This window comes from Octopus bimaculoides, chromosome 6, assembly GCF_046866305.1.
Source record: "Octopus bimaculoides isolate indiv1 chromosome 6, ASM4686630v1, whole genome shotgun sequence".
In the NCBI taxonomy this organism is placed as follows: domain Eukaryota; kingdom Metazoa; phylum Mollusca; class Cephalopoda; order Octopoda; family Octopodidae; genus Octopus; species Octopus bimaculoides.
This window is the reverse complement of record NC_142933.1, coordinates 89,693,197-89,714,912: the sequence shown is the minus strand read 5'-3', so window position 1 is coordinate 89,714,912 and position 21,716 is coordinate 89,693,197. Positions and strand designations below refer to the sequence as shown.

The window sequence follows — 21,716 nt, the reverse complement described above, 5'->3', positions numbered from 1 at the left end:
ACACATAACTGTTGTAATTATAAGTTCTGTTGATAATGTATAAGTCCTTTCAAGTTGGTAGCTTTTGCTAGAAACTTTAACAACTACTGTATATGATGATTTTCAATCAATAAGGAAACTCTCTCTTTCAAATTTACCCCTGCTAGAAGTACTTTATAAATATTTCTACATATTAATTTTGTCAGTGTAAATTCTTTTGACAAATATGTATCCATTTTGAATCCTTTGCTGTTAGCAATAAACACCAGTGTTTACTGCACTGATGTATGGAAATGAGTATCTTACTCAGTATCTAGCATTCAACATCGTATCTGAAAAAAAAGCTAACTTCTGTGACCATCGGCCAACTTTCATTTATTAACTGCCTCCAACTCATACTTCCTGTTTCTATTTGTTCTTTCATTACAACAATGTTCTTTGCTCTCATATGCTTCTCTCCTCTGTTAAAACCAATTTGAGGTCTTTCCACTTTCAATCCTGTGTATCATTTACCATTCATTCAACGTTGAATAGAATCCTTCTCTCTACAGATGTTGTATCTCTCTAAAATCCCATAACCAATTATAGGTAGCTTTCCTTATTTCTTTCTGTTTGACCTTTTCTAAAGAAGGAAAAATCATATTGAGCAGGATGAAGAAGTGAGACAGGTCCCAGCACAGTCAACCTCAGAGCTCTTTCTCATTTAAATTGTAAAACCTGTTTTAAAAATTTCCTTCTTAACCTTGACTTGATCTAAGATACTATGATGTGATATGAGGAAGATCTGGCTGCTATTTCTTCCATGTTGAGCTACCATATAGTTACCTACTCTTTTGCTGGGCTGATATCATATTAGTGTTTATAATAGAAGCTATTTTCATCTGTCCCTCAATAGTTCTTTAGTATTTCGTAAAACATACTACATACTACACTCTCTGAGTGGTTGGCGTTAGGAAGGGCATCCAGCTGTAGAAACTCTGCCAAATTAGATTGGAGCCTGGTGTTGCCATCCGGTTTCACCAGTCCTCAGTCAAATCGTCCAACCCATGCTAGCATGGAAACCGGACGTTAAACGATGATGATGATGATGATCTAACCAAGTGTTTTACATACAAGTATATTTTGTTTGGTCTCATTTTGTTTCTTCCCAAATATCTCTGACCTTTGGGATGAGTTAGTAATATCAGTCTAGACATTTAGTTTTGACACCTAACTTTATAAACTAGTTATGATCAACTTGCATGCTTGTGCACAGATGTGCACAATCATATGTATGTGAAGTAAGATGCAATAAATATATGTGAGCCATAACATAATAAGGAAAAATTTTCAAATATTCATTCACTCCACCCTATCTATTTCCACTAGACTAAATCAGGTTATGAACAAGGCAGACTGTTTAGACATAATATGAAATTCATTATTAAATTGGAGGTTACAAGTTTAAAAAACTACTTAGGTCTAGTGTAAAACCAATTTATATACTAGTAGATACCATAAAAATCTTTAAGTAAGTTAGAGCAAAGTTGTATTATTATTTATACACATATATGGTAACCATCTGAGAATTGATGTTTATATGTAGATCAGATCAAAAGGCTAAAATCAGATAGATATATCAGTCATAAGACAATGTTAATAAATATTGCAAATGTCAATATTTATATATCTTTGTATACTTAGTCCACCCATCCAGTCACTTACTCAGTCAGTTTTTCACTTATTCATTCAGTCCTTCATTATATTTTGTCTCAACAGTCTTTCTTCTTGTGTGAATAACTCTCCTTCTTTCAATTTTCAAATAAATTCTGTGGTAGAAAGGAAATTAATTTCTATTAATGAAGTATTGTTCAATACCAGTATCAGATCGATAATACCTAATTCTAAATTGATTAATCTTAGCCTAAGAATCCATCGATTCCATATTACACAAGCAAATCCATATCTTTCCATAACTCTCCGTTAATTACGAAAGTTCAGAAGGTCAAAGCAACATATTTGAACTGTTCGTGAATGATGACTTTGACTCAGTAAAATTAGTAGAAAGCGGCATTGCCTCATCTTATTGTAGATTCCAATTGATTATCTTTTAATCGTCATCATTGTCGTCATCATCATCCTCATCATAATCGTCATCATCATCATCATCATCATTGCTGTCATCGTCGTCGTCGTCATCATCATCACCATCACCATCATTGTCATCGTCAGTATCATCATCATCACCATCATCATCACCATCACCATCATTGTCATCGTCAGTATCATCATCATCACCATCATCATCACCATCATCATCATCATCATCATCATCATCATCATCATCATCATCATCATCATCATCATTTTTTCATTTGATCTGGTCTATTTCTTTCCATTTTATTCTGTGAATGCATTTCTTCTCTGAGGTAGCTATAACTCTTCCTTTCCACACACACACACACACACACACACACACACACACACACACACACACACACACACACACACACACACACACACACACACACACATCTTTGTTCTTAAAGTCATTTCAGTAAATTTCTAAAAATACTTGTCTTTCTTTTTGAAAACATATTCTAATAATTAGATAGAGGAAACTATCTAATTAACGATGAAAGTGAATGTACAACTCTTCATTACAATTGTGGAATTTATGGAATTTTTCTTTCTTTTTTTTGGTGCTATTTGTGTCTGTATATATTTAGTATAGATGCCGATGTAGCTGAGTAGTTAAGAAGTTTGCTACAGTTATGAGATCTTGGGTTCAGTCCCACTTCATGGCATCTTGGGCATATTTTTTTTTTATCAATACCTCAAGTTCATCTAAGTTTTATGAGTGATATTGAGTAGAAGGAAACTGTGTCGAAGCTATACAGATGAATTGTATCTATAGGTCAAAGGCCCAGCTTTATAATGCTGTATCACAATTATGTTAATTATACATATGTCTGTGGAATATTCGGCCACTCGCACACCAATTCAATGAGCCTCATAGTTCAGTTGATTGGGCAACTATGCTCATATATTCTTCCCAGCAGAACTGTTTATCATTTTATTAGGTATATGCATGTATGTACAGGTGTGTGACCATCACTTTCTTTTTCTATATCTCTTCCTCCCCCCCCACTCTCTCTCTCTCTCTCTCTCTCTCTCTCTTTCTCTCTCTGAGTGTGTAGGTGTATTTAAAGAATGTCTTTCAGTTTACTCTTCTCTCCCTCCCCAACCTCACCTCTCTAATTGAAGATAGTCCAGGATTACATTTGCCAAGGATTATCTCTCAACTATTTTAAGGTTTTTGTAAGCTTTTGTTGCAGTTTTCAATTCCGTCTTTGGTTTCAGTTAAATGATTATAGCACCTGGTTAATGCCGAGGTAAATTTAGATATTCATTTCAGCTGACTTAAAAAGATAAAATACCTTAAAACCAACCACCAATAGATAACAGGGTTTAATATAATCCATAAGCCAAGATAAACACAAATGTATTTCACATCTGACAGTAAAGAATGAAGTAATGGTGTACATACATAGTTAATTCTTCTATGTCAATAAAATAAAAAGGGGGTTTCAGTGGTTTTTTTTTTTACATTATTTACATTATTTAACATTTGATGGATATTTATCCTCATCTTGTTTGTTGTTGGCTAAATTGAAACTTTGAGAAAACTCATCATAATTACTTGTGTGTGTGTGTTAGATACGTTTTATATGTGTATATTTTACACCACCACTGTATATGGGTCAGGATATGAACTCACTCTAGGGATTGGTTCATTGGAATCATGTGATCAATGACACTTTTACTCACAAATAGCGATGTGAAATGCAAATGTATAAATGACATAGCCACTTGCCCAAGTTACCATGCAGTGAGACTGAACCTGAAACCGTGTGGTTGCAAAGCGAGCCTCTTAATGACACAGCCATGCCTGTGGCTATGTCATTAAGAGGCTCGCTTTGCAACCACATGGTTTCAGGTTCAGTCCCACTACATGATAACTTGGGCAAGTATCTTCTACTATAGTTTCAGGCTAACAAATAAATGCCTTGTGAGAGAATTTGGTAGATGGAAACTGTGAAGAAGCCTACGGATGCGAGTGTGTGTGTGTGTGTGTGTGTGTGTGTGTGTGTGTGTGTGTGTGTATTTATGTTGTTTGTCCCTCACCACTGCTTAACGACCAGTGTTCGTCTTTGTTGTTGGTCTTTGTTGTTTGGCAAAACACACTTATAGAATTAGTACCAAACTTTTTTTTAAAAAAAGAGGGAAAAAAGAATTAAATCGATTTGTTCAACTAAAGCCTCCAAGGCAGTGCCCCAGCATGGCTACAGTCCAATGACTGAAACAAGTAAAAGATAAAAATTAAAGTACTATACCCCTTCCTTACAAAATTTCTAACTTTATACCATTATTAGAAATCAATAACAGGAGGAGAAAAGCATGGAGGTAACAGTCCCAGGAGGTTGAAAATGGCAAGTTAGAGAAGGTGTCTGAACCAGCCTAATAGTTTTCTGATGCATTTAATGATGAGGCAGGAGTTAAGAGTTATGACACAAGACAAAACATTGTAAAATACTTGTTTTTCTCACTTGTCAGTGATCAGCTGTCAAACAAAGAATACAGATCTTTATCACTAAATTAACTTCCCTGTCAAAACCATTATAAATGTATGTTGGGATTGTTGAGCTAAGGAGTAGCATTTTGAAACAGTAGGTTTTCATGTAACCAATCTTCACAGTGACATTAGTTGATAGCAGTTATACTTTAAAATGATGCTGCAAGGTGGTGAGCAGGCAGAACTATTAGCACGCTGGACAGGGGTGGACTGGGAGTATTAAGGGCCCTCAGGTATAACTGTTTATTGGGCCCCTTTGAATGTGTGTTTTAATAGAGTTAACATGTAGAGTGTGGGCCCCTCAGAGCACCGGGCCCTCGGGTAGTGCCCAATTGACTGACAGCTCAGTCCACCCCTGATGCTGGACAAAATTCTTAGCGGCATTTCATCTGTCATTATGTTTTGAGTTCAAATTCTGCTAAGATTGACTTTTCTCTTTCATCCTTTCAGGATTGATTAAAATAAGTACCAATAGAACAGTGGGGTCGATGTAATCAACTTACCCCTCCCCTGAAATTGCTGGCTTTGTGCCAAAATTTGAAATTAATATCTTAACATGTTGCAGCTTCAAACATTGATTTTGAAATGTGAATTTGACCAGTCTGCAATTTATGATATCTCCTCCTCGAAATTGCTGGCCTTGTGTCAAAATTTGAAACCAATATGATGGCTAAATATTTTGTCTATGGAAACTGGATTTAGATTGAAACTGAAATTTCCTTTCAGTTAGTATGGTTGATTTGTTACACTATTATTCATAGACCTTCTGTGTGAATAGAAAATTTGAATATAAAGTAAAAGAATTCTTTAAAAACATTCATTGTAGATTATTTCTTAATTCTATTTATGATCTCACACAATGAAAATATTGTTAAAAAAATTGACGCTCTCTCAAAAACAGCCTCCATCCTTTTGCAAACTGTACACAGGGAAACATAAAATAATAAACTTCCTATTTTTCATAAATCCAGTTATAAAAGAATTAACAATATCAAAAACTCCAAGAGAAGTTTTATTAATCATGAGCTACAATAACAATGAACAGTATACCAGTTGATCAATATTAAAGAAAGGATATTCCATTGAATATCTCCATAAAATCAATTACATCCACTATGTACCCATACAAGACAAAATCACATAGAAATCACATAGCATAATATATTATTGTTATACAAGCAGTGTCATATATCATTGTCATACAAGCAGAGTGATTTGTTTCCATAAAAACATGTTCAGTCATGACAAATATTACCTTATGCAGGCATGGAAATATTAAAATGATGATGATGATGATGATGATGATGATGATGATGATGATGATGATGATGATGATGATGATGGTGGTGGTGGTGGTGGTGGTGGTGGTGATGATGGTGGTGGTGGTGGTGGTGATGATGATGATGACGATGATGATGATGATGAAAATGATGATGATGATGGTGGTGGTGGTGGTGGTGGTGGTGATGATGCAGAATTAACATGGAGGGGAGGGTGTGACTGCAAGGTAAGAAATTAGCTTCCCAAACACATAGTTCTGAGTTCAGTCACACTTCACAGCACCTTGAGGAAGTGTCTTTTACTTTAGCTCCGGACTGACAAAAGACTTGTGAAACTGAAAGAAGCCCATTGTATGCATGCATGTGTGTGTGTGTATGTGTGTGTGTCTGCTCCCCCCCACTGCTTGACAATCTGTGTTGGTTCATATGAGTCCCCATAACTTAGCAGTTCAACAAAAAGAACTCGTGAAAATAAGTACCAAACTTTGAAAAAAAAAAAGATAAGCTCTGGGGGTCAACTTCTTCACTAAACTCTTCATGGTGGTGCCTCAGCATGGCAACAACCCAATAACTGAAACAAGTAAAAGGTAAACAATAAAAAAAAGATAAAAGACATCCATAAAAGAACAAGTCACTGCCAAAACAATATCTTAAAAATAACATGTTAATACTTGCTTTTACCAAAAATAATTCATAAACTCAACATAACAGCCACATTCTTCCCATTACATCCCAGCCTTCCATCTATTCATTAAATTATTGTGTCTTATCTTAGATATTAGATTATTTTGAAAGGAAAGCTATCTTCATACTCCAGCCTACATATATGAGTAAAGAATTCAATAAAATTTCCAACTGTCCACACATCAGATATTATTTGAAGCATGCATAAGAAGCCACATAGTAACTGCCAACAATCTGTCAGGAATCATATAAAATAAAATTTTCCATATCCATGGTTTTCTAAATGTGATTTGTCCCAAAAAGGATGACTTTTTTTCTCAATCTCTTTATATATATATATAATAGAAAAAACCTTATTCTCCTATACAATATGTACATAGCATCCTATACTGATAGCATCACATCTAATTTAACATAGAGAGCTTTACACCATCCCTTTACAAACTGGAATCTTGATTCTGTTAAGAACATATTAACAATAGGCACAGGCATAGCTGTGTGGTAAGAATTTGCTTCCCAATCACATGATTCCAAGTTCAGACCTTCTGCGTGACACCTTGAGGAAGTGTCTTCTACTTGGTCAGCCTTAGAAAATCTCCCAGGGATCTTTTCTGCATTAAGAACATATAGTTAAGTGAAGTCTAACAGATTTAATGTTAAGTAAACCAAAAATAAATTATTTTTATCAATTGAAAATATATCTGGTAAAGTGGATGGTGTTGGGAAGAGCATCCAGCCATAAAAACCATGCCAAAACAGTGAGGTTTGGTACAGTCCCCTGTCTTGCTAGCACCTGTCAAACCATCCAACCCATGTCAGCATGGAAGACGGATTTTAAATGATGATGATGATGATGATGATGATGAATGAGAAGAGGTTATTCTTGTCAGTGGTGGGTGGGGGTAGTAGAAAGGACTCTGAATATATGTGACACGGCTTGCGAGTAAATCAAACCAGGAGTATATACAATTAACATGGTCTGTCGGACACTATCAAATGTGCAACTACTTATCTCCCACCTCATGCCATTTGGTCGGAGGCAGATAGCCAATTGGTAAGACAACTTACCTATTCTCTACAATGCAACTATGCTATTGAACATGTATTGATTTTTATTTTGTTTTTATTTTTACCTTTGGCTGGGCCCAAGAGTCTGTTTATAAATAGTTAACAGGAAAAAAGTCATTTGACTTGATGTGTGTTGTTGATACTGATTTACCAATTCCAAAGATAAAAGGTTAAAAGCAATCTCTGTGGAATTTGAATACAGAATTATGAGGTAACCAAGTCAATAATGGAAATCACAAAGTCTGGCTTATTTTTCCTCCTTGCTTCATCAATACCTAGTTTAATCTTCATAATCCTTTTGAACCAATCTATATTCTATGATATCTTATCAAAGAACTATATTAGTATTGTCCCATTAACTGTTTTATATCTGATATTAGCAAAAGATTGAATTAATTATAGAAAAGGCTGTTGCTTTTTTCTTTTGTTTTTATTCATTTAAAAGAGAGATGAATACTTATATATTATTTACTTATTTAATAATATAACATTTTTTCCCCCCTACAAAATATAACCATTCCATTTTTTTTTTTTTTTTTTGTAATTTTTCTCCTGCTATTTTTCTTTACCTCATCTCTAGACTCAATCACATAAAAAAAGGAAAATAGTAACAGTGAAGTTGTAAAAAAGGAAAAAAAAAGTTGTAGATAAAAAAAAAACAGGAAAAAAAAAAGACAAGTCACCAAACTCTAACATCCCCCCCCCCTCTCCCTGCCAACTATCTATCTACCTACCACTCACCCTGCTCCCCTCTGCTATCCATTGATTCTTAACGCTTAATTATTTTAGCAGATGCAGCAACAGCAATAAATTATCCCTGTAACAAAAGCTTAAAAATCCTGCCGAAAATATGAGGGGGGGGAAAAAAAAAAATCCCCATCCTTGCTCCACAAAAAAACCCCACAAAAACTCCTAACCTGTTCAACAGGAATCTATAGAGCTGAGTTCCTGTAAGCAGATTTGCCAGTTTCCACTAGTAACTCTATTAAAAAAAAAAAAGAGAAAAAAGATGATGACGACTACTACTACTATAACAATCTTCTGTTTCATATATACTCCTTATCAAATAGAAAGGGAAAAGTTGGAAGTCCTGAATTTTTTTTCCCCATTTGCTTTATTATCTCCCCCCCCCCCCACTCTCTCTCTCTCTCTCTCTTCTTTTTCTTCTTCTTAATCTTCCAAATATCCAAATATTGAGTCATAGTTCCTCTCTGAACGTGAACAGATGCAATTCCCATTTCACTTTCTTTTTCAAATTGTTAGTTTTTATAGATTTCTTGAATTCTTTTTGTTTCTTTTTTTTCATCTTCTTTTTTGTCTTTTGCATCATTTTTTGGCAAGGTATATGAGAGAGGAAGAATTTCTTCCTATTTAGTTTTTAATTCCTAATTTTAATTTTAATTTTTTCTAGTTTTTAAATTTCTTCATTTTAATTTCCCACCATTTATAACTGAGATTCTATAAATACAATCTACAATTCAACTCTACTGGAACTATTCTATACCTGTTTCAGATATTTTAAAGTAAGGTAAATTTAGTTCTTCTGTATAGTTAAAGCCTTGGACATTTTTTAGTAATTTTTTCACCAAAGTTTTCATCTGCTGGTAACCCTTTGTAATCTCGAATTTTAAAACAAACTCGTAATTTTCTTGTTTTCTTAAACATTCTCTAGAACAATACTATGTGCAAAACCAAATATATGACACCCTAGACATAACACTAACATGAACTCCTAACTTGTTGTCTCTTGAGGTCTCTGAGGAAGACTTGGAGCCAACTTGTACAAATACAAAGCAAAAGTCAAACATATAATATATTATTTACATTTGACGGAGTTGTTAACACAACGTTTCAGCTGATATTCCCCCCCCCCCCAGCCTGATGAAGGCTGGAAGGTATATCAGCTGAAACGTTGTAATGACAACAAACAAGATGAGGACAAATATCCGTCAAATGTAAATAATGTAAATAATGTATATAATGTACATAATTCCTCATCTCTTAAATATAAAACTGTATAAACAGACGATGATGATGATGATGATGATGATGATGATGATGAACAACAACAACAACAGCAACAACAATTACAACAACAATAGCAATAACAGCTTCAAATTTTAGCACAAGGCCTGCAATTTTTAGAGAGAGTGGTTAGTTGATCATATCAGTCCCAGTGCTTAACTGGGACTCATGTGATTATTTTATCGACCCCCACCCCCACCCACCCACAAAAGAAGTAAGGCAAAGTTGACCTCGACTGGATTTGAACTCAGAAAGTAAAGCCGGATAAAGTATGGCTAAGCATTTAGTCTGACTCACTAAGTATTATGATAATAATCCTTTCTTATGGCCTGAAATTTCAAGGGAGGGTACTAGTTGATTACATTGACCCCAGTATTTAACTGGTACTTTTGTCATTGACCCTGAAAGGATATAAGGCAAAGCTGACATCCATGGAACTTGAACTCAGAATCTAAATTCAGATGAAATGCCACTAAGCATTTTGTCCAGTATGCTAGTAATCCTACCAGTCCATCATTTCACTAATAATAATCATCATCATCATCATCATCATCGTTTAACGTCCGCTTTCCATGCTAGCATGGGTTGGACGATTTGACTGAGGACTGGTGAAACCGGATGGCAACACCAGGCTCCAGTCTGATTTGGTAGAGTTTCTACAGCTGGATGCCCTTCCTAACGCCAACCACTCAGAGAGTGTAGTGGGTGCTTTTACGTGTCACCCGCACGAAAACGGCCACGCTCGAAATGGTGTCTTTTATGTGCCACCCGCACAAGCCAGTCCAGGGGCACTGGCAACGATCTCGCTCGAAAATCCTACAGGAGCCAGTCAGGCGGTACTGGCAACGGCCACGCTCAAAAATGGTGCATCTCATGTGCCACCCGCACAAGAACCAGTCCAGGGGCACTGGCAACGATCTTACTTGGCTTGCCGGGTCTTCTCACGCACAGCACATTTCCAAAGGTCTCGGTCCGTAGTCATCGCCTCGGTGAGGCCCAATGTACGAAGGTCTTGCCTCACCACCTCAGCCCAGGTCTTCCTGGGCCTACCTCTTCCACGGGTTCCCTCAACTGTTAGGGTGTGGCACTTTTTCACGCAGCTATCCTCCTCCATTCTCACCACATGTCCATACCAGCGCAATCGTCTCTCTTGCACGCCACAACTGATGCTTCTAATGTTCAGCTTTTCTCTCAAGATACTTACACTCTGACGGGTATTCACATTGACATTACACATCCAACGGAGCATACTGGCTTCATTCCTTGCGAGCTTACGTATGTCCTCAGCAGTTACAGCCCATGTTTCACTGCCATGTAGCATGGTTGTTTGTACGCATGCGTCATACAGTCTGCCTTTTACTCTGAGTGAGAGTCCCTTTGTCGCCAGCAGAGGTAAGAGCTCTCTAAACTTTGCCCAGGCTATTCTTATTCTAGCAGCTACACTTTCAGCGCACCCACCCCCACTACTAACTTGGTCGCCCAGATAGCGGAAGCTATCGACTACCTCTAGTTTTTCACCCTGGATGATGATGATGATGATGATGATGATGATGATAACAACAACAACAGCAACAACAACAATAATGAACAATCTGGTGTTTATATCAATGGCCTACCAATGAATACAATGAGTTTCTTTGCCCAAGGTGTAAAGGAAGACACTTGGCAAGAAATGAAAACAAAATTGAAAGTAAAATAATAATAATAATAATAATAATAATAATAATAATAATAATAATAATAATAATAATAATAATAATAATAATAATACCAACAACAACAACAACAACAACAACAACAATAGTAATAATAATAATAATAATAATAATAATAATAATAATAATAATAATAATAATAATAATAATAATAGTAAATATCTTTTATTAGCCAAATGATGTGTTGCAGTTGCCTCAATTCAGTTTTGAATTTCTTCAAAGGTCTTTGAAGAAACATAAGAAATGTAAGAGTGTATTGAAGTAACTGTGTGGTTGAATGATGTCACCTGGTCAATGTAAGCTATGTCTATTTGTCTATCTGTCTATCTATTTATTTATCTATCTATCTATCTACCTGTCTATATATATACATATACATACACACACACATACACACACACATATATATATATATGTAGATAGATAGATAGATAGATAGATAGACAGAGATAAATAGATGGATAGACAGACAGATAAGACAGACAGAATTTACATTAACCAGGTGATACCTTACAACCATACAACTTGACAGTTTCAATACAGTCCTGTATTTCTTATATTCTATCAATGGCCTTTGAAGAAATTCAAGACTGTATTGAAACAATTGCACAGTTGTAAGGCATCACATGATTAATATGGTTGTTGTTGTTATTGTCATCATTATTTTGTTTTGTTTTTAAGCTGAAGTTTCTTTAAATGCAGCGAGTTTCATGTTTCCGGTCCTCAAATAATGCCTTTGATCATAAAGTCTTCTCAACCTTGGCTTCAGTTGAGACCAAATCACAACTGCTAAATCTAACATATTTGGGCTATAAATACATGCACACATACTCATACACACAGATATATATATATATATATATATATATATATATATATATATATATATATATATATATGTATGTATACATATATATATATATATATATATATATATATATATATATATATATATATATATATATATATATATATATGTATGTATGTATACATATATATATATATATATATATATATATATATATATATATATATATATATATGTATGTATACATATATATATATATATATATTTTTATATATATATATATATATATATATACATATATATATATATATATATATATATATATATATATATATATATATATATATATGTATGTATACATATATATATATATATATATATATACACACACACACACACACACACACACACACACACACACACACACATATATATATATATACATATATATATATTTATATATATACATAGAGAGACAGACAGACAGACAGACAGACAATCAGTCAGACAGACAGACAGACAGACAGACAATCAGTCAGACAGACAGACAGACAGACAGACAATCAGTCAGACAGACAGACAGACAGACAGACAAACAGATAGACAGACAGATAGATAGATAGATAGATAGATAGATAGATAGATAGATAGATAGATAGATAGATAGATAGATAGATAGATAGAGATATCTATGCACACACATGTGTGTAAGTGCATATCATGGATATCCTGGATTTAAATGATATCCATATTTGTTGGCTACATATGATATACACATTATAGATTTTCAATATATACATGACATATCTGTGTGATGAGCTTGTTATGAATAGCACACTTGATATAAATTGCAAGCATTATAATATATCCAGTTACATAACTGCACAAAATAAAACTAGAATTCTCTTCAATCAATAATATGTATAGTATCATTGATTATGAATTGAGTTGTAAGTGCAAAGGATAAACTTCAAGGCCAATAGAATTAATATTTAGCTGTGTAAATGAGATACTGAAATGAATAATTTTTTTACTGAGCTAATGACTTATACAATTTAAAGGGAATAGGGGGGAAAAAATTATCCTTTTTTTTTTTTATTTCACACCAGCTATAATTATGACACTAAAAAAGATGAGTTGAAAGATCCTCTGTATGGTTGTTTGACCTCCTAGAATTGGCAGTCAAATCGTGTTCAAATTACTATTTGCTGTTTTAAAGCTGGGAAGGACACATTGAATATCATCATCGTCGTCATCATCATCATCATCATCATCATCCTCCTCCTCCTCCTCATCATCATCATCGTCATTTTTGTTGCTGTTTTAAAGTCCACATTTCCATATATACATTGGGTTGGACAAAATTTAATGAAGCAGATTTTCTGTGACTGGATGACCTTTCCTCTTCCTGACCCTCATCTGTTTCCAAGCAAGATATTTCCTCATGACCAGACATGTCCAGGCAGAATATCAGAAACAAATGACACAACTCATATCACAATGACAATCATTTACAACCATCATGCAATGTCCAGACAAAGAGACACAAACAAACGCACACTGAGCAGTCAATTAGTAGAATCATTAGAGCCTTATTTAGTCTTAACTCTTTACATCCTGGGTTCAAACCCTGCTGAGGTCAGCTTAACCTTTTCATCTTTCAGGAGTCAATTTGACCAACAAACCTTCTCCCTGTTAATTTCAGACCTTACACCAATGTTAGAAACATTTATTTATTTATTTATTTATTTATTTATTTGTTTCTCAATTATCTCCCAAAGAATGGAACTACACAAACTCATAATATTGTATGAGTTTATGCTACATTGTCATTCTTATCTCATTTCCTACAGTATACATATTTCCAGGATTCATAAGTTTTATATTTTATTTGTTAAGTATTTTAATGCTGATAATATTAGAGACACTTTTAGCTCTGTAGTACAAATGTCTTGTTTTCAAAAGTTCTGAATTAAAATCTTCCACCAAACTTTAGTCACAATTTATGTTCCTAACACTAGCTTAATGATAACAAAGTTATTTCACTAAATACTTTGTTATATTTAAAATTAGTGGAGGCGCAATGGCCCAGTGGTTAGGGCAGCAGACTCGCGGCCATAGAATTGCGGTTTCAATTCCCAGACCAGGCGTTGTGAGTGTTTATTGAGTGAAAACACCTAAAGCTCCACGAGGCTCCGGCAGGGGATGGTGGTGAACCCTGCTGTACTCTTTCACCACAACTTTCTCTCACTCTTACTTCCTGTTTCTGTTGTGCCTGTAATTCAAAGGGTCAGCCTTGTTACACTGTGTCACGCTGAATATCCCCGAGAACTACGTTAAGGGTACATGTGTCTGTGGAGTGCTCAGCCACTTGCATGTTAATTTCACGAGCAGGCTGTTCCGTTGATTGGATCAACTGGAACCCTCGACGTCGTAGGCAACAGAGTGCCAACAAAAAATTTTTAATTAATTGAAAAAAACACAGAGCATCTCAACAGAAATATAGTAACAAAATGGTTAAGCAAGTAAATATATTAAAAGAAAGAAGCTTCTAGGCTTTGTTATAAGCTAAAGATATCTATAGGTTTATCATGATTCATGAGTGTAGTTCCAATACAGAGAAATACCTACAAGCTCCTATTGTTTTTGGTGTTTATCTAGTAAGGTATGATGTAGTTTTCTATCACACAGTAATGCGTGGTATATAACATCTGAATACCAAATATATGAATGGTGTTTCAGTAATTAAAAAAGTCCGAACATGAAATGGAACATTCCTTGACAACTTTCATTGATTTGTGTACTATTTATAAACACATGTAACAAAGAAACACGATTGAATAAATATTTGATAACAAATAAAATGCCAGTGTAATCAGAACTTTTAAAGGTCTCCGTATAATATAAATATCCATAAAATGTAAAGAGCTAACCTACAATCAATTTTAATTATCAATATGAATCGTTATAGGGATGCACAGAGAAAGAGTGGAAGAGGTGGGGGGGGGGGTAAAAAAAACAATAACTGGCTGGTGCACTCATGCATGTCCATTGAGAATATCAATGTTATGTGCTTTGTCCTTTGCTAATAATTGATGTTTCATGATTGCAACACCAGGCTTTTCAAAGTGATGGCCACAATCACAATAAATAATCTTTTTGTTTACATTCAAAATGACTCCTTATGCTAGACTGTGCAAGCCATTTACAATGAATTTCGCTGGTAAAATTATTTCAAGTCTCCTAACCCAGTATATTTATGTGCATCTGTGACTATGCATGATTCTGTGACTTATATCTGCCAGGTGTTGAGGGAAAGCTGTGTGACAGTAAAGAAGATGGTTTATTTATTTCTTTTCAAGGTCAATCCACTTAAGCCAACTGGTTTAACTATGTGATTTGTATACAGTAAATTACTAACGCTTGAAGTGGACATGTACTCCTCTGTCCAAATCAAAGATGGAAAACTATGGTAAAGAATGGAAAGAGAATAAAAAGAAATAATGGACATATAATGTAAAGAGAAGACGAGAATGGTAGGAGAATGGTAGGGAACAACAGAACAAAGAGAGAAAGCAAGTGTGGGTATTTGAAAAGAAGGAATATCAAATTAGTGAGAAATGTTTAGTAATAAATTTTCCTACCATAATCAATCTACAAGTAAACTATTCTGCAGTGTAGTAGTGTTGAGAGTGTTGTTGTATGTAGCCTCATGTTTGCTCTAGTCAAGTAGATCATCATCATCATCGTCGTTTAACGTCCGTTTTCCATGCTAGCATGGGTTGGACGATTTGACAGAGGACTGGTGAACCAGATGGCTACACCAGGCTCCAATCTGATTTGGCAGAGTTTCTACAGCTGGATGCCCTTCCTAACACCAACCACTCAGAGAGTGTAGTGGGTGCTGTGTTACTAAAAGCATTTCGGTTAGGACCATCCTCTGTTTAGGATTATACAGACATACATTATGGAATGTGGCCCGTGTGAATGTAAGATGGTTGGTGGGGTTGTGGCTGGAGGGAAATTCAGTTGCTATTTCTAGTAGGTCAAGTAACCATGTTACTGTCTCCTCGACGGAATATTGAGAATATTGCTGTTTAGTTAGTCACAGGTCTATCCTGCTGTTGAGCCACAGATGTGAACCATTAAGTTAGTCATGGCCTAAGCCAATTCTGGCTGAAACTTATCTAAGTATCTAAGTATTAACAAAGATACTCCACTGATAGTCAAACTAGCACTCCACCAGTTACAACAAGGGTTCCAGTTGATCCAATCAACAGGTCAGCCTACTTGTGAAATTAACATGCAAGTGGCTGAACACTCCACAGACACGTGTACCCTTAACATAGTTCCCTGGCAAATTCAGTGTGACACAGAGTGAGATAAGGTTGGCCGTTTGAATTACAGGTACAACTCATTTCTGCCAGCTGATTGGACTGGAACAACGTGAAATAAAGTGTCTTGCTCAAGGACACAACACATCACCAGGAGTTGAATACATGAGCTATATACCCTAACCACTAAACCATGTGCCTTCCCTCCAGTGATGGTAATCTCATCTTATTTTCAAATGTAGACATTCCCTCGGCAGATAATCAAGTGTAGTGATAACATGAGATATTTAATCTACCTATCCTAAGTTCAAGCCATGTTGCATGTGGTAGGCCCCGTTTTGGACCTGTAAGTCCAACCATGCCACTTGTCTTGACAGTTCCACTTAGTCTATGGATGTCTTAAGTAAACTTTACCCTGTTACAAGCCTTCAAACCAAATTCCTAATTCTCTCCCTGTCTACATTTTCCTGACAAGCCCCTAGTGCAATCCCACTGCATGGAATGTTGGGCAAGTATCTTCTGCCTTAATGTTGTAAGTGAAATTGAGTAGACCAACACATGTGTGTGTGTGTGTGTGTGGTGGGCTTCTTTTAGTCTCCGTCTACCAAATCCACTCACAAGGCTTTGGTTGACCCAGAGGTTATAGTAGAAGACACTTGTCAAAGGTGTCACACGGTGGGACTGAACCCAGAACCATGTGGTTGGGAAGCAAGCTTATTACCACACACTCAGTCTATTATCTTTTTTAAAGAGTCTTTTTTTTTTGTGTGTTGTTATTAGTCATTGTTAACAATATAGGCCAGTATAACGCCTTGCTTTTAACAATACTCAATACCTATGGTATAGTTATATACTTCAACACCCATCTGCTTGCAATTGACTGTAAGCATTCAATTGTGCTATGTGATAGGATAGGGAAATTGTAAAAGTTATATTTCCCACCCAGAAATAAGTTGTTGGCTCTTATGTCAGCAGTAAAGAAACAAGAGATAAAGTCATAGGAATAAATAAATGAAAGGTAACAATAAAAAATAAAATGAAGCAAAACAATAAAATAATGTCTCTATGACATGTTTGGTACAAACAACTCGGGTAAGTTTTCTTATCTGCTTTAGAAACTACAACTTTCAACTTATCCAAACAATTCATTGTTTTTTTGCAACTGAGACAGCTTTCTAATTTTAAACTTTTTACAGACATGATTTAGACTTTTATAATTAAAAGACCACAGTGCAGAATTTATAAAATTCCCAAGACATGAAGTGCAAAAAAAAAAAAATGAGACGTTGAATCTGTAAAACTTTTAGTACATGCATGGTTCAGAGCTTAACCCTTTTGTTACCATATTTCTTTTGAAACATACTGCCTTGGTTTTAATTAATTTTGAAAACGATGAAAAATTCACTGAAATAATTGCCATATTGAGTTGGTGTTTGGAACATGAATTTACTTGAAATTTTGGTGTAAAGTTTTAAATTTAGATCACTCTAAAAGGGGAAGTTTGTATCATAGAATTAAGAGTGATCTCAAGTGGGTTAGTATCACATGGGTTGAGGTATTGAACTAATTAAACCACATAGAGTCAATACTACTGTTTGGCTTGGCATGTAAATACAAAGGGAAGGGGAAATAGATCACATCCTTTATTATGTGTATTCATAAGCGTCTTTTACATTGATTGAAATAACAAAAGATTTCCACAGAATCAGTGATTTGACTAATCAGAACCAATGTTAGTCACAGTTCCATTTGGGCTCTTACTCTCAGTGTATGCTTGCAATATATATTTTACAGAATATTTTAAAATTTAAAATAAAAGTAAATTTTTTATATATATATCTATCTATCTATCTATCTATCTATATATATATATATATATATATATATATATATATATATATATATATAATTGAGTCAGAGCCTGGACAAAACATTGCTGTAGTAGGTCAGATGTGACTCAATTGTCTCTTTTTCCCAACCCAGATCTATTTGAAAATAACCATTTCCCCCCATTTCTTCCATCATTTTCACTTATGTCATTATACACAATATTACCCAATGTTTCTTTCCCAGAACTTTATCTCTCTGAAATTCTCTTTCTGCCAATGTGTTCTTTCCAACTATAAAATTGCAAGAATTGAATTATATCATTAGCTATACAAATAACTCTATAAGGATTTTGTATGATTATCTTGGATATGTTGATAGGAAGACTATCACAGTCTCTCTTCCTATCTTTTCACCATTCATCCAGTGTCCTGGAACACTGTGTGACTGGCGAATGGATGGGAAGAGAGAACACAACATTCGAATAAGTAGAGGAAAGTGATAGAAGCCACTTCACAAGGGTTTGCATATTTTTATTTTTTATGATGCAACATGGGGTTTTTGTTGCACATCTATTACATCTGCTGCACATTTACATCAGTTGAAATATTTTTTCACAGCATGTAATAAGAAATACTAATGGTGATTTGCAATTGTCTGCAACACAATTTCCAGCCTGACCCAAAATTACTAAATGCCAACAGCATTATAAGTAGATTACCAATTAATTTGTCTCTTCCTATTTTGACATTATTGATCCAACTATTTGTGCTTTACTAGTTTTTACAGCAACACCATGAAAATATATATGTGCATCTTTATGCATGTGTGTACACATATACATTTGTGCATTGGTGCGTGTATTTATGCACATGTTTGCATATACATACGGCTATTTGTTTAAAGAATATCCCTTTCATTCTTATTTCCTTTTGTAGTTATTTGATGATTTACCATTTTTCTCTGCCATTTAGTTGATGCCTGTTATATTATTACAGTTAAATGTACCACTGTCCCCTGTTTTATTTCTTTGTAACTCATAGCTGTATAACATGGCTGTGTGGTTAAAAGAAAATTGCTTCACAATGACATGGTTTTGGTTCAATCCTATTGTGTAGCACTGTTTCACATGTACGTGCGTGCATATGTGTGTGTGAGTGTGTGTGAGTTTTTCATACTGGTGTGTGTGTTTTCCACACTAGTGTGTGTGTGTGTGTGCATACGTACACATGTGTGCTTTCCATGCTGGTGTGTGTCTGTTTTCCATATTGGTATGGACTGGACAGGTCTTCATGATCTGAGTCAGTTCTTCAGATTTACTCCTACATATGGTCAGAGGCCCATGTCGCGTTCATACATTTTATTTTGGCCTGATTTCTATGACTTGATGCCCTTCCTAATCCCAACTACTTTTGCAGTGTGTGTGTGTGTGTGTGTGTGTGTGTATTCGCGTGTGTGTGTTTTCATACATGCACTTATTCATGTCAACATCTTTTGTTAAAGGGTGTAAGCATCAGTGTGGTACTTCTTGAACAAGTCCCTTGCAATAGTTGTTCCACTCTAACTTACAGACACTCCCTTATCACTTTTATTACCAGAAATACAGTGAACAAGTGATTGGCTTGTCACAAGCATATAACTAACAGCTCTATTGCTCATCAGCTGTTATACAAAATAAATAAAATAAGGCAAAAACTGTTTATTATAATGGTGAATTTTTCTCAGAGAATATCACCTGGAGCTTCTAAATATTTTTGTATTGTATTTTCCCTTACTTTTTATCTTCTCCTTCTCTCACTCTTTCGTTTTTCTCTTGTTCTGTTAGGTCAAATCAATGGATAATTCTATAGATGTAGGTGAAGTAGGACTATAATCTACAGGGTAGGTTGGTTTGTATAATTTATTATGAACATTATCTCCTGTTCATTCCAAACCATTCTCTTCCTTCTACTTTAATAACTGAAGTCATATTGAAGAAAGACATGAGATATTAACATAATGTGGCTGTATCAGTACATAATCAGTACTTAAGGAAAGTAATTGTTGCCAATTGTTATTATGTTCTTCCCATTGACTATGACTGTATTCTAACAGTTATACAGCTGCTAATATCAATAAAAGATTACAGAGATTCAATAAAGAAAAAATTATAGTTTGACTTCCTTTGCATTCATTTTGAAAAGGAATTTGATTTTGTCATATACTAGACTCATAATTAAATTTAAACCAGTTGGATTAGGTCATATTTTAAGCAAGACTGAGAATTTAGCTTCAAGTATGCTTTCCTTCCAGTAACCAAAGTCAAAAGGTGATTCCACTGATATCAGTTTTGACAGTTGCATTTTCCTAATTCCTGCCAATACTTAAAAAAAAGGGTAACGTTACCTATTCGAGTCATGCTGACCCATAAGGGCCGGTTTCCCAGTTTCTATGATGCATAAATTCCCCACCTGGATGGGATGTCGGTCCCTCACATGGTTACTCACTTTTGCCAACTGAGTGAACTGGAGCAATGTGAAATGAAGTGTTTTGCTCAAGAACACAATGTGCCCAGGAACCAAAACCACAATTTTATGATCATGAGTCCAACACCCAAACCACTAGGCTATGCTCCCCCACCCAGTAATTAAAGATACATGCAAATTATTTTTGTGATTAGTAATTACGCTAAGATACCATAATTTTCAATTACAATAATCCTACCCCAATAATATCTTACCTAAGGTACCATCATTGGGTACCCTAAGGCAGGGGTTTTCAAACTGTGGTCCACGGACCACAGGGGGTCCGCAAGGACAAGACAGGGGGTCCATGGACAGCAAATACTTTTTATGGGCAATTTGATTTTATATATGTTTTTTAATCGAAATCTTTTAATTGACAATAAACCTATTTTGTTAAATACTGTTAGATAAATAAATGTAAAAATATATGTTATTTTAAGCAAATATTTATGTATAAATTTCATAAGTGTTTATAAGGGGGTCCCTAAGGTAAAGCCTGAAATATAAAGGGGTCCGCAAGTCAAAAAGTTTGAAAACCCCTGCCCTAAGGTACCATCATTAGGTACCCTAAGGTACCATCATGGTACCCAGTCTCCATAGCATATAAATAACTGAGATTACAACACTCTCCCCACCCTTAATTAAATTGGAAATTATTTGGCTTGTTTTTGTTCATGTTATTGTTAGTGTTCTTGTTGACAACATAGGTTAATTCAACCAGTCTGTCACAGGGTTAACTTCCCAGCTATTTTGGCAGTAGCGGCGGCGATGGTAACAGCAGTGATGGTGATGTTGGTAAAGAATTGGAAATCTATGCAACATGCAGGATTTTACAATTTTCTTTTGACACCAAAATGTCGCAAATAACAAGACTAAC

The 21,716-nt window shown here is 35.0% G+C and overlaps 1 protein-coding gene across 9 annotated transcripts in view; it reads left to right on the top strand.

Moving 5' to 3' along the window:
* LOC106869351 (uncharacterized) overlaps nucleotides 1-21,716 on the top strand; it is a 387,885-nt gene that overhangs the window by 240,458 nt on the left and 125,711 nt on the right. For 3 of the 9 annotated variants that reach the window (XM_089354242.1, XM_089354239.1, XM_089354243.1), the window contains one exon: nucleotides 20,161-20,216. The exons of the other annotated variants lie outside the window; for them this stretch is intronic. The gene's annotated coding sequence lies outside the window, so the exon portion shown is untranslated. The remainder of the gene's footprint in view (nucleotides 1-20,160; nucleotides 20,217-21,716) is intronic. 9 annotated transcript variants of the gene reach the window in all.